This window comes from Struthio camelus, chromosome 26 (assembly GCF_040807025.1).
Source record: "Struthio camelus isolate bStrCam1 chromosome 26, bStrCam1.hap1, whole genome shotgun sequence".
Taxonomy (NCBI): Eukaryota; Metazoa; Chordata; class Aves; order Struthioniformes; family Struthionidae; genus Struthio; species Struthio camelus.
In genome coordinates this window covers 2,849,404-2,860,684 of record NC_090967.1, presented here as the reverse complement: position 1 = coordinate 2,860,684, position 11,281 = coordinate 2,849,404, and the positions used below count along the sequence as shown (strand labels likewise).

At 54.3% G+C, this 11,281-nt stretch overlaps 1 long non-coding RNA gene across 2 annotated transcripts; it reads right to left on the bottom strand.

Annotated features, from left to right (window-relative positions):
• Positions 1-240: 240 nt before the first annotated feature.
• Positions 241-10,155, bottom strand: LOC138062377 (uncharacterized). 2 transcript variants are annotated; one of them, XR_011136420.1, is made up of 3 exons: positions 9,943-10,155; positions 2,400-2,582; positions 241-1,156 (listed from the first exon to the last, which is right to left on the bottom strand). It is a non-coding gene; the product is annotated as an uncharacterized lncRNA (long non-coding RNA). The 2 variants fall into 2 exon arrangements; XR_011136421.1 differs by lacking the exon at positions 9,943-10,155 and adding an exon at positions 6,210-6,288.
• Positions 10,156-11,281: the final 1,126 nt, after the last annotated feature.

Here is an 11,281-nt window from a genome sequence, read left to right as displayed (position 1 = left end):
GATGCAGGGGAGGGAAGGACCGTGGCAGCTTCCCGCTGCCCATCCTGGCCTATTCCCCTCCCTGCCACAGATTTATGGGCTGGTTAAATAGCCACTGATGAAAGGATGAGCTGTGAGAACGGGGACGCGGTCCAGGAGCCTGGACCGTTCCCATCACAGCCTCATCACCCAGAGCAGAGCGACATCCATCGAGTCAACAAAAAATCTCCTGGCAGCTCCATCTCTTTTTTCCCCCTTAAAGCAAACATCTTCATTACAGCTTGGAGTTGTTTAAATAAATGAATTAATATTGACAAACCATCAACGAGGCTAATAAATGATTAGTTAAAGGCATACATACATCACATTACGGTTAGCATTAGCTGAGGCTTAATTACTTGTGGAGAGGATCCCATTAGAGTAGGTGCTCCGTCGCCTTCACCCTCTGCAGCTCGCCACCCACGTGCTGCTCCCACTGCACCTTGGTCCCCTCCTGGCAAGGACGTGACACCACCACTTCCCCCAGCATAAGCCACGCTCAGGATTGCAGCCTGCAAAGTGGGCAGTGCATGTGCCTGGGGCTCCTGCAGCAAATGTGGGTCCCTGCTCCAAGGAAGCCGTCAGTAGGTACTGGGTAAAGATATGGGGTGTTAAGAAGGCCTTGGGAGAGTGTGGACATGGGTGAAGGTGGCTGGGGTGGGAGCCCAGCTAGGGGGCTCCCTGCAAGCCGGCAAGTTTTAATGCAACGCTTCAGCTGAAAGAGCCAGGCCAAGGCTCTGGCGAACTCCAAGTCGCCTTTCGGTGCCTCCCTTTAGCCACAAATGCTCCCAAGCGGCTTCATCTTTGCAGATGAGCACAAATTTTCCTGCTGCTTCTTGAGCTTTTTTTGCAGTTCAAGCAGTGTCCTGGCCCTCAGGACAGCTTGGAGGGAGCTGCACTACGTCCAAGTATTGCCTCAAAACAGGCAATGGCAGGAAGCATCTCGGAGCAAGCCATGCTCTGAAGCTCACTGCTGAGGAAAGGCTCATCTGTGTGGCGAGAGGGCCTGATCTCAGTACAGACCCTGAGACCGGTTGTGGTAGGTAGCGGTAACACTGAGCAGAGCCAGCCTCTCCCCGCAGTGGAAGTCCAGACTCTGAGTTTGGGCAACTTGGTGAAATGCCCAGATCCATGTGGCCTGTGAAAAGAGACACTGACAAATAAAATAGGCAATAAATAATAATAACAATATCATAAAATTTTCAAATTTATTGAAAACTGGTCCACTCTCAGAATATTGGCTTTTTCTATTATTTACATAGCTGCTGATTTTCTGTAAATATTTAATGCCCCATGGATTTTTTTCAAAGTACAAATCTGAACAATTTCTAAATTTAAAATCTATGGCACAGCACAACCTAGCTAGGGCCTAAGCCTACCACCTCCCTCTGGAGGAGGTATCCCAGGAGCCAGGAAGGGCCCAACACCGCACTCAGGGGTGGCCATGGACTTGGTGGTGGCATGGTTTGGGTCATCCTCTCGGCCTCCTGATACTGGAAAGGACAGAAAGGCAAAGCGAAATCCACCTCCCTGCCAAAGAAATTTGACACTGTTGACATCCAGGAAACAGTTTTCTAGTTGTGCAGAACATTCCCAATGCGCATTTGTGCCTTGGGGATACACCCTTACTGAGCTAGAGTCCTTTTTCTCTGCCTTGATGCCTGCAAAGCAACCTGCTAGTGGTCAGACTGCAGGTGGCACCCCGGGGGCCCTTGGCCTCCTGCATGCTCTGACTCTTCAGTCTTGATCTGTACAGCATCGTGCACCACCCGGCCCAGGGGCATCTTGAGGTGCTCCCCCAGGGCAGGAGCCTGCTCAGGGCCTGCCACCCACATGAGATCTCCCAGATGGCCGTGTCCTGCCATGGGGGGCAAGAGACAAACAGCCCAAAAGGAGAAAATTAAGATGAAAGGCAGCTTGCACGAGGCTTGCGTCCGTATGCATTTCGGCTTCGAGAGGTTTGTTAGGACTAAAGAGGCCCTTTTATCCCTTTCCAAGGTGTTGTAATGTATCCCCAGCTGGCTTTCATCTCTGCCTGCCTGATTGATACTCAAGGCTCTAATGAGCATGACGGGAAAAGTGGCGGCGGCTGGGGTGGGGGGTGTGAGAGAGACGCCCCACTGCAAAGGTTTCAAAACACTTTTCGTGTTGCAGATAATGAGGGGATCAAGAGAGGAGAGCTGGAGCACGGAGGGGGATGCAGAGGAGCTGGGGATGTAAGGAGAGGATGGAAAGATGGAGGGGAGAAGGCAAGGAGAGAGAAGAGGTTAGGTGTGCAGCTCTGCTGCTGATGTCTGAGCTTAAGGGCTCGTCCTGCTCCTTGCTCCAAGGAAGGGAGAGAGCCAGAGGCAAGCTCAGATCTTGCTCTCCAGAGCGCTCACCTGTCTTTAGGGCTCCGCAGGGCTGTGCTTGGCCACAGCTTGTGCTGGCCTCTCTCTCCTTCCAGTGCTTCCCCAGCACTTGTTGCCATGAGTAAAGTAGAGAAGGTAGCAGAGTGCTGTTGTCTCCCATCCAGATGTTGATCCAGGGCTCTTCTGCTTAGCTTCAGGACCCAGCAGCCCTGTCTGAAGCGATTCATTGCTGAGCTGAGGACTGACAGAGGCAGTTATCTGCCCCCCCGGGGACGTTGCAGCCACCCGACCATGTTTGACACCCCCCGGATCAACAGAGATTTTAAAACCAAACAAGGAGCTAGCTTTCCTCTTTGCTCTTGTCCCCCCAGCTACATTTATCCCCACACTGCAGAGCAGCAGAGGAATGACTCTGCAGGTGAGGGACCCACACTCTGGTGGGGAAGGGGGCAGATCCAGGGAGTGAAGGCAGATGTGGCCACGCTGTGATCCCAGCTCCTTCAGGAGAGGTCAGAGTTGCCCAGGAGTTTGCCAGGACCATCTCAATTGGGACGCCTGATGAACAGGGCTTGCAAAATCGCTGTTCAGCAGAGGTTTTGGGGGGATGCATCTCCATCTGCACTGGACTGCAGAGATGTGCATTGGGTCAAACAATGCCAACAAGAGATCCCTTCCCAGGGATTAGCAGTGAGTCATGGCCTTGCAGGCAAGCAACTTGGGCCTTGGCTGGCCAAAATGGTGTGGCGAGAAGAGTTGGCAGAGAAAGAGGCTGTGGCTGGGATGACCAGAGGAAATTTGGTGGCCCTGCAGTTTCCTCTTGACGGGGTATTTGCAGGGACTGGCCCCTCCAGACAACTGGAGATGGTGTGGGCAAGTGGGGATGACCATGGAGCCCCGTTTCGCCCAGCATGTCACTGGGGCTGGGTCCTGCTGGATGCTGTCCCCGAAAGACAAAGAGTTTCTAACCCTCTCTCCACATTGGGCAGGAGAGAAAGGAGACCCCAGAAAGCAAGAGCTGTTCCCAGGGAAGATCACACACTCGGCATAATCGATAGGCATTACTCTGACCCAGGCGGCTGACCCTTCTTTCCTCCAGCCTCCTCCTCCTCCTGGCTTTGCAGCACCAATTGCCCTGGAGCCAAAAATCCATACTGCTCTCAGATCTGAAACAAACACTTACGGGGCACTCTTGGCACTTCTGATTACCGGCCACTTCCCTTGGCTTTATCTCCCTCCTCCTTGCTCCCTTCCCACGGATGATCCATTCCCATTTATACTGCCAAGGTCAACTCGATGGCAACCGAGGCACTTGATCAGCAGCCGCCACTCGATGCACTGCCATGGGGAGCAGGGGACCATCATGTCCCTCCTGGCCTGGCACCCAAGGAACAGCTCAGCTGTTCCAGCCACCATGGGGTCCCCAGCTATCTCCCTGCATTGTCACTCCCGGTGCTGGTGCCAGCAGGTCGTGGATGCTGGGGTGGACAGGGGGATGGGGCAGACTGAGCTGCTGACACCTTGGGGATGGCTGGGGCAAGAATCACCCTGCTGCGGCGCACTGACAGCAAATCTCTGTGTATCACTGTCCTGCTCACAGAAATCGCTGCACTGTGTTCGTCTCCACTCCAGGTGAACAAAAGGGAAGGGAGTGCTGCCACCCCACAGTGCCTCCCGGACACGTGCCACAGCCCGGACACACCACCGCTGCATGGACGGCTTCGCGTCAAACCTCACCAGCCTTGAAAGCTTCACCATCCATGCTGGCCCCACGAGCTGATGTTCCACTCCTGAGCCAATTCGGACAAAATTAAAGTCAGACTGAGCTCAGGGATGGTGGTCACGCTGGGGAGACCCTAGGACCCTACCAGGGTTCCTGTTCACTACTGGGGTCCCTGGCCAGGGTCTGCATGGATCCCTATATCTTGGTGGCCCTTTGATGCTTGTGACACACAGACTGAGGCTGCTGCATTTTGTAGGTGAGGGGTGGTCTTGCAAAGCCCCAGCTCTGCTAACCTGCCAGAGTCACCTGTCTCTGCCCTGTGGGGATGGTTCCTGCCCTCCCCGGGCGGCTCAGCCCTGTTTCCCACACCGATGCCACGGCAGCAGTGGATGCCTTTTGCTGAGCACACTGAGAGTAGCTCTTACCTCTCCTGTCCCCGTCTCTCCTCTTCATCACTCTGTCTCCCTCCTCCTCTGCTCGCTTTTGATTACGTTCACCTATTTCTATTTTCAGGTATAATGGGCTGCTGAGAGATGGGCCACATGCCAATATGGATCTTGACAAATGCAGCCTTATCAGGGTTTCTCTCTCTTAACTCTGGCCCATTTGTTTTCCTTAATGCCCCTCTCTGTCTGGAGCTGCCAGATTCTCTCAACAAGACAAAAAAAAAGGAGGCAGCTTCTCCAGAAACCCCTGAAGTCGACTAGTTTTGGAGCCGCCCAGTCTCCAGGTGCCTTGCAGTTCAGTCAGCCCCACATTAGGTCCAGAGTCACCCCACACCATTGCCTTCTCAGTGAGCCCTGCCCTTACTGTGCCCACACAGGAGCAGGATGGCGAGGACCCTTCACCTGGACCTGGCTGCGGTGCAGCACCTTCCTGCTGCAGTCACTGTCACCAGCGGGGCAGCACTGCATCAGGAGTGGGCAGAGGCAGCAGCATGCTCAGAGGGTGAATGTCCCCAGGGCAAGGCAGCCCTTCTTGGGGGACATCGGGATGGAGGGGAATATTTTGCACAGGAGGCAGAAGACACCTGTGGGAGCAGGATTAGACCCTGAGAGTTGCCTCCTGCCCATCCTGTGCTCAGGTGCTGGGCAAGGAGGCAGAGAGAGGGATGTGAGGGGAGAGATCTGTGGGATGGACCATGCTTCATATGCACGCTGAGACCAGCACATCCATTGCACTGACAGCTAAAATTAGGGCTGTGTCTCCATTGCCCAGGATAGCCTCGCTCCCCCCAAGCTTTTCTCTCTTCCAGGAAGCAGACAGTCATTCAAGATTAACCCCTCGCTGTTCAGGGACGAGAGTGGAGGGACAGCATGGTGGTTGTCCCCTTGCCCCGGCGGAACCAGGTAGCATCCCAGAGCAGCGCTGGGCCCTTGGGGACGTCCAAGAAAGGCTGGCTCATCCCCAGCATGGAGGCCACGTGGAAGCAGAGGTGACCCCCCATGAGGGCATCCCTTCCTCTCCTGCTTGGGGGTACTACGCTGCGGGGTACTTCCCGCCGAGGTTACCAGACCACTTGCCCGGGAGCGAAGGAGTGAGGCAGAGGGGAGGAGAGAAGGGCGACAGAGAGTTATTAGCAGCTTCTCCCTTTCAGGGCCAGACAGACTCTTTAAATAGATCTGAAGGAGTCCAAGCGCGTTGGCTTAATTGATTGGCGAGTGCTCCAAGCTGCATATTGGAGATGCACTGGCAAGCCAAGCGCGAACACCTTACCCCATCCATCACCCCAGCTTTGTCCTCTCCTCTCACCCCCAACCCAGTGCCCGCGCAGCAGCAGCAACCACCACCAGTGGGCAAGCAAAGGGACCCTGGCACGGCTGCCAGCTCTGGGGGCGCAGCACGGCTTCCTGGGACACGTGAAGGTTTAGGGTGGTTGAAGCAGGCCATCTGTGTGCATCCACATGTGTTTGCATACACTTGTCAGACGGAAACTGGGATGATTTTTCTTATTTTCTTTCACTTTTTCCTTAAATCTCTTCTTGCTGCCCCTAGAGCAGCCAGCACAGTGATCTCCTCGGAGCCAGCCTGCGTGCAGGACATGCTTCCTACAGCAGCCTTGAGGGTGAGAATTAAAACAAGAAAAAAATAAATGAGGGGGTACAAGAGAGGATCAATACCTTGCACAAGCATTTGGGGTTCAAAGGGAATTGCCCAAGGCCTCTGGAGCTAATAACTGCAACGGGCAGGGACCAGCAGCTGGGAAGCAAACATGCACCTGTGAACATGCAAACCTGGTAGGTTACTCTGATAGTCATGAGTTTTCCAAACACAATATATGCCTTTAAAGTGACTGCTCTGGCAGTTCCCTGAATACAAGAAAGCTTGACATATATACACTTTAAAAACCTTCCAAGATTTCCCATGACTCCAGGACTTGAGGCTTTAACTAGAAAACCCAACCTGCCCCTAGGCAGCCCATCTCTGAATAGCTTCAGGCCTCTGAGAAGCCCCAAACTTGGGGCAAAACTTGAAAATTTGCCCCGTGTGTGACCCAAAGGGCCAGTTTCCGGTTTCAGACGGCAAATAGAAATGATTCAAAACTGGCAGTGTCACATGTGCTTCAGTTGGTGACATTTCTGCCAGTCCTGATGGCTGCATCCGTCCTCCCTCCCACTGCACGCATGCTCCGAGAGCCTGGCTGAGCAATCGATACATTTTTATGTTACATTGGGAAAAAAAAAAGAAAAAAAGGAAAAAAAAAAAAAGAAAGAGAAGGAGAGGGAGGATAAGACGGCGATGGCATAGTTAGCATGGGAACAATCGTTGATAATTGCCTCCAAGTGAAATGTCTCAATACCTGGTGGCTGCCGGACGCAAAGATAGCCTCTCGCAGCTGAACTGCCAGCCATGAGTGCTCATGCCAGATGCAAAAAGCAGCCGGCTGGGAAACGTCCAGGTTTTTCCCCAATTCCCCTGCACCATCCCTGGGCTGAGACCTTTCAGTGTTCCCTGCAGCAAGCCGGCCCTGCTCCTCTCTCCTCCTCCACCAGCTCACCCCATCCACATTGCTCCATGACATTTGGCGTATTCCCACGTCACATATGCGCTCCCCATGCCATGGGACTGCAGGGCATCCCAGGCAGTGAGAACCTGAACCCGGAGCAAAGACTTTCCCCAGCAGTTTCCCTGCGTTTCAAAAAAGAAAATGGGCTAAAGGAGCGGCCCCAAATCTTGCCCAGGCCCTGGGCCGAAGGCAGATCTTCCCCTCTCCAGTCAGCACAAGTCTCCCACGGCCCCAGCAGTGTGCAGCCTCCTTCGTTCAGCTCCTGCCCAGGGAAACCCCCTCCTCCTTCGAGGGTCCTGTCTCCTTCCCTTCGTCCTTGGCCTCTACCCAGGGCCTCAACAGCATCCCAGGACCCGCACGGCTTCGCTGGCCTAACCAGTCGCAGCACCGCAGTGGAAACAGTCAGGTGCCCCCGTGTAGAGGCAGCTGGTCAAAGGACCCCTGCCCACGCTCTGCACCAGGGGCACAGGCGCCTGCAGAGACTGGGGCCGGCTGGCTGGCACCAGGGTGCCATGAGAGCAGCTCCGAGCAGGCAAAACCCTCCCTACCGCACCAGGGTGGAAAAAGAGGGAAGCAGGCCTGGTTAATGCAGACATCGGGGCACCAAGGCTGCTTCGAAGACACCCAGAAACACCTCCACTCTCAGCAGCGCCTCACAGCTCCCTGACCCTCCCCTGGGCTCATCCCTCCTGGCCCAGCTCCTCCAGCAGCTGCCTCTCCCCAGCTCCCTCCTCACTTCTAAATGATTTCAAAGCGTCTCATTTTCCAAGCCCAATTACGCCGGCACAATACCCCCGACTGCGCTGTAAGCATGGCGGCACGGTCCGTTGCCTTGCCGAGCTGCCCTGCGGCCAGCTGCAGTCAGCCCCGAAAGAGGATGGAGAAAGGCCCAGCGCCAGTGGGATCAATACGGCATGCTCAGCTCCCAGCCCTGCCACATGCAGGGTGGCGCTGCGGACTTCCAGGGTTGTCTTTTGGAAAGAATTGGCCGGCTGAAGCAGGATGAGCCCCGTTCCTGCCCCGTGGACCTGCCAGCTTGCAGCACTCCAGGCTTTCGCTGGGGGTTTAGCATTCTGGAGCAAATCAAAGGTTTGTGTGCAATCTACCCAGATAAAGTTGCTGCCTGTCTCGTTTGCACGTGTTGGTAGGCAGCTGCCTGCAGACACTCAGTGGCAGCTTGGGGCTGCGAAGGTGTTGGTGAGGTCACGCAGGGGATTTTGCAAATGCTATGCAGCTGGCAGGGCGATAGCCCACTCACGTGCAGAGCTGAACACACATGCACATGCCCAAAATACCCCAGATCCTCGCTGCAGGATTTGCAGGTGCTGTCATACTTGTGCAAGCTGCAGGGACACCTGGGCTGCCTGTATGCAGGCCACGCAGACTTCTTGTGGGCACAAAACCATCACACGGGCCAGGAAGGCATCTCCCCTGCAAGCCAGAAGCAAGGCTGAGATAAGTTCGAACCCTGCCAGCTCAGCACCAAGCACCCTGGATTGCAAGAAGCCATCAGCTGGCAAAGGCAGCTCTAGAGCAGCCTGGTAAAGCTGCCTCCCTCAAAACCTGACTGCCCAATCTTTGCCATGGCAATGATAATTGTATTTTACTAGCTCACTTAAATAACACCAAGCTGAAGGCCTGACTGACTTAGCTGTCTAGAGCAGCTGAGCGTTGCAACTATCCAAATTGCAAGAACATTTTAAGGGACTTTCCAAGTCCAGGATCCTGCTGGGCCAGGCTCTGTGGAGACGCTAGCAGGAGATGCAATGCCCCAAGGAGCTTCCATTCTGAAAAGGGGAACAAAATAGAGCAAAAAAGAGCAAAGCGACTTGGCCAGGTCAGAAGCAAGAAGGGGATCCAGGTGTTCGGGCACCACCAAACCCAAGGCAGCGCCCACCAGGCGCGGGGCTGAGCTCGCCTCCCCAGGCGGCCTCTCCCCAGCCACAGCGTGGCTACGTCCTCACCGCTGCTGTCTTGTGAGACGCTGTATTATGGAGGATCGATCAGGAGTTCACGGGCTGAGCCGGAGCCCCTGGGAGGGAGACTGCCTCACATCAAAGAGAAAATGTTGCTGCGCTCCCAGCCGAGCCAAAGCCAGCCGACAGGGCAGGAAACATGCTACGGGGTTAAACAAAGTGTTTCATTTAATGAGGCACATGGATGATGCTGGATCCTTTCTCTTTCCTAAACTTTTCACCTTTTCCAAGTGAGAATGGGAAGTAGAAATTGCCGTTGGTTGGGTTTTGGAAAGGGAAAGGGGGCCAACTGCAGGTTTTTCACAATTTTGACCCAATTCCATGAGCATTTCCAACTGTCTGATAACGTTCAGGGGAACTCTTCAGCATTTATGACTTTGCCCCAAAAGAGGACAAAGATACCTCTAGCAGTGTCCCAGTGTGCCTGATCCCACTGACCCATGTTGCAGCCTCCCACAGCATCTCCTTGCTCCATGCAGGCATCCCCGGGCCCTCCTTGTCCAGGCTCAGCCTCACACATGCAACTCGTCCTCAGCTACGGTTGAGCAGACACGCCACAAACCCTCCACAACCCAAACCCTCTGCAGGGAGCTGGTTTACAAGAAGAAGAGTACTGGCTTCCCAAACAAGCCTCCCAGTCCACAACACGTTTCCAGCCATACATAATCTAATATACGTTACCATAGCGCCAATCAATAACTCAGTAGGCCAGCTCCGAAATTATTCTCTTAAAGGGCCAGTATACCTCTTCCTCCCCATCTCCCCTTCCTCATGTCCATCTGCCTGGTGGTACCCAGTGATGGGCCAACAGGAGCTGCTTCCCACCAGGTCCTGCATGCCAAGTGTTGCCTGGCACAATGCAACACCAACCTGTTCTCCAGGGCCATCCTTGCTGGTGGTGACACCCTTCTTCACCAATCACATCCCTCTAGGCTGTGCTCTGGCTGGGAAGGACACACGCAGGGTCCCTTCTCAGGGGCACTCAGCAGCATCTTTCCTGCTCTGCAGCTTTCCAGTGTGGACAACCTCTCTCCAGTGTCCACAGTTACACTGCCGCAGCACCTCCAAGAGTAGCCTCCCACATGAGTGTACACACACACAGACACACACACAAGCAGCAACCGGAACACCTGCAAAAACAGGTCCTGCTTTACCAGCCTACCTGCTAGATTTTATTTTCTATTGCTTTGATTCCTGGGAGCTAAAGGCCACATTACCCCCATGCACAGGCTGCTGCATAACCCCTACCCTTCTCAGCTGCTCTTAACACTTTCCCCCACCTGGGCACAGGCAGCACCAGCTGCATTTTCCTGCTGAATTCACTGACACGTCAGAGTCGAGTGGTGTCTGCTGGGTGGGTGCTGTGCACATGGTGAGGCAAGGACCAGGCAGCATCTGAGGCTGCTCCATCACCTGCCCCCAGTTCCTTGGCACCCATCACCATGGGCCTGGGGATGTGCACGTGCTGCCCCAGCATTAGGGACCCCAGTACCCTTGTGATGAAAGTCTGACCCTGTTCCCTGAACCAAACCCTGGGGAATCTGGCTCTCCAGCACTGAAAATATGGATCCCTGAATGCCTTTGGAAGACCACAGCGTACGTTACTGGTGTGCTACAGTGCCCAGGCTTTTGAGGAGGCTCCCATCAGCCTTCCCAAGAGAATTTCATTTGCAAACGATCACATTTTAATTTTTTTTTTTCCTGAAATGATTTGTTTGCCTTCTGGTTATTTCTAATATCTCTCCTCAAACATCACCACAACAATCTTTTCCTCCTGCTTCACAACCAAGGGTAGAAATCTCCAAAAGCCCCATGAGTTGCAATTGCCACCCTGCAGCCAGTGCTTTCCTGGGCTGGAGCGAGCAGGCGATGCAGGGGCACGTTCCTCTCCCATGCAGGGCCAAGCCCAGCATGGGGAGGCACTGAGCAGGGACACCCAGCTCCACTCTGGCAGAGCCCAGTCTGGGAAGTTGCAATCATGTGCACAAGGCGTGCACCAAACTTTTTATCCCACAACAGGTTTGCCATATCCAAAATGCCTAAATGTCCTCATTTGCTGTATTCCCTGGTCAAGACATAGCCTGGGTACCTCCAAGAGGATCTACAGGATATGGCAGCATGCACATCAGGCAGCATTAGGCTCATTGCTTACCTGTGATCAAAGTGGCTGGAGATGGGGAAGGTGATTAACCTAGTTACCCTCATCAGC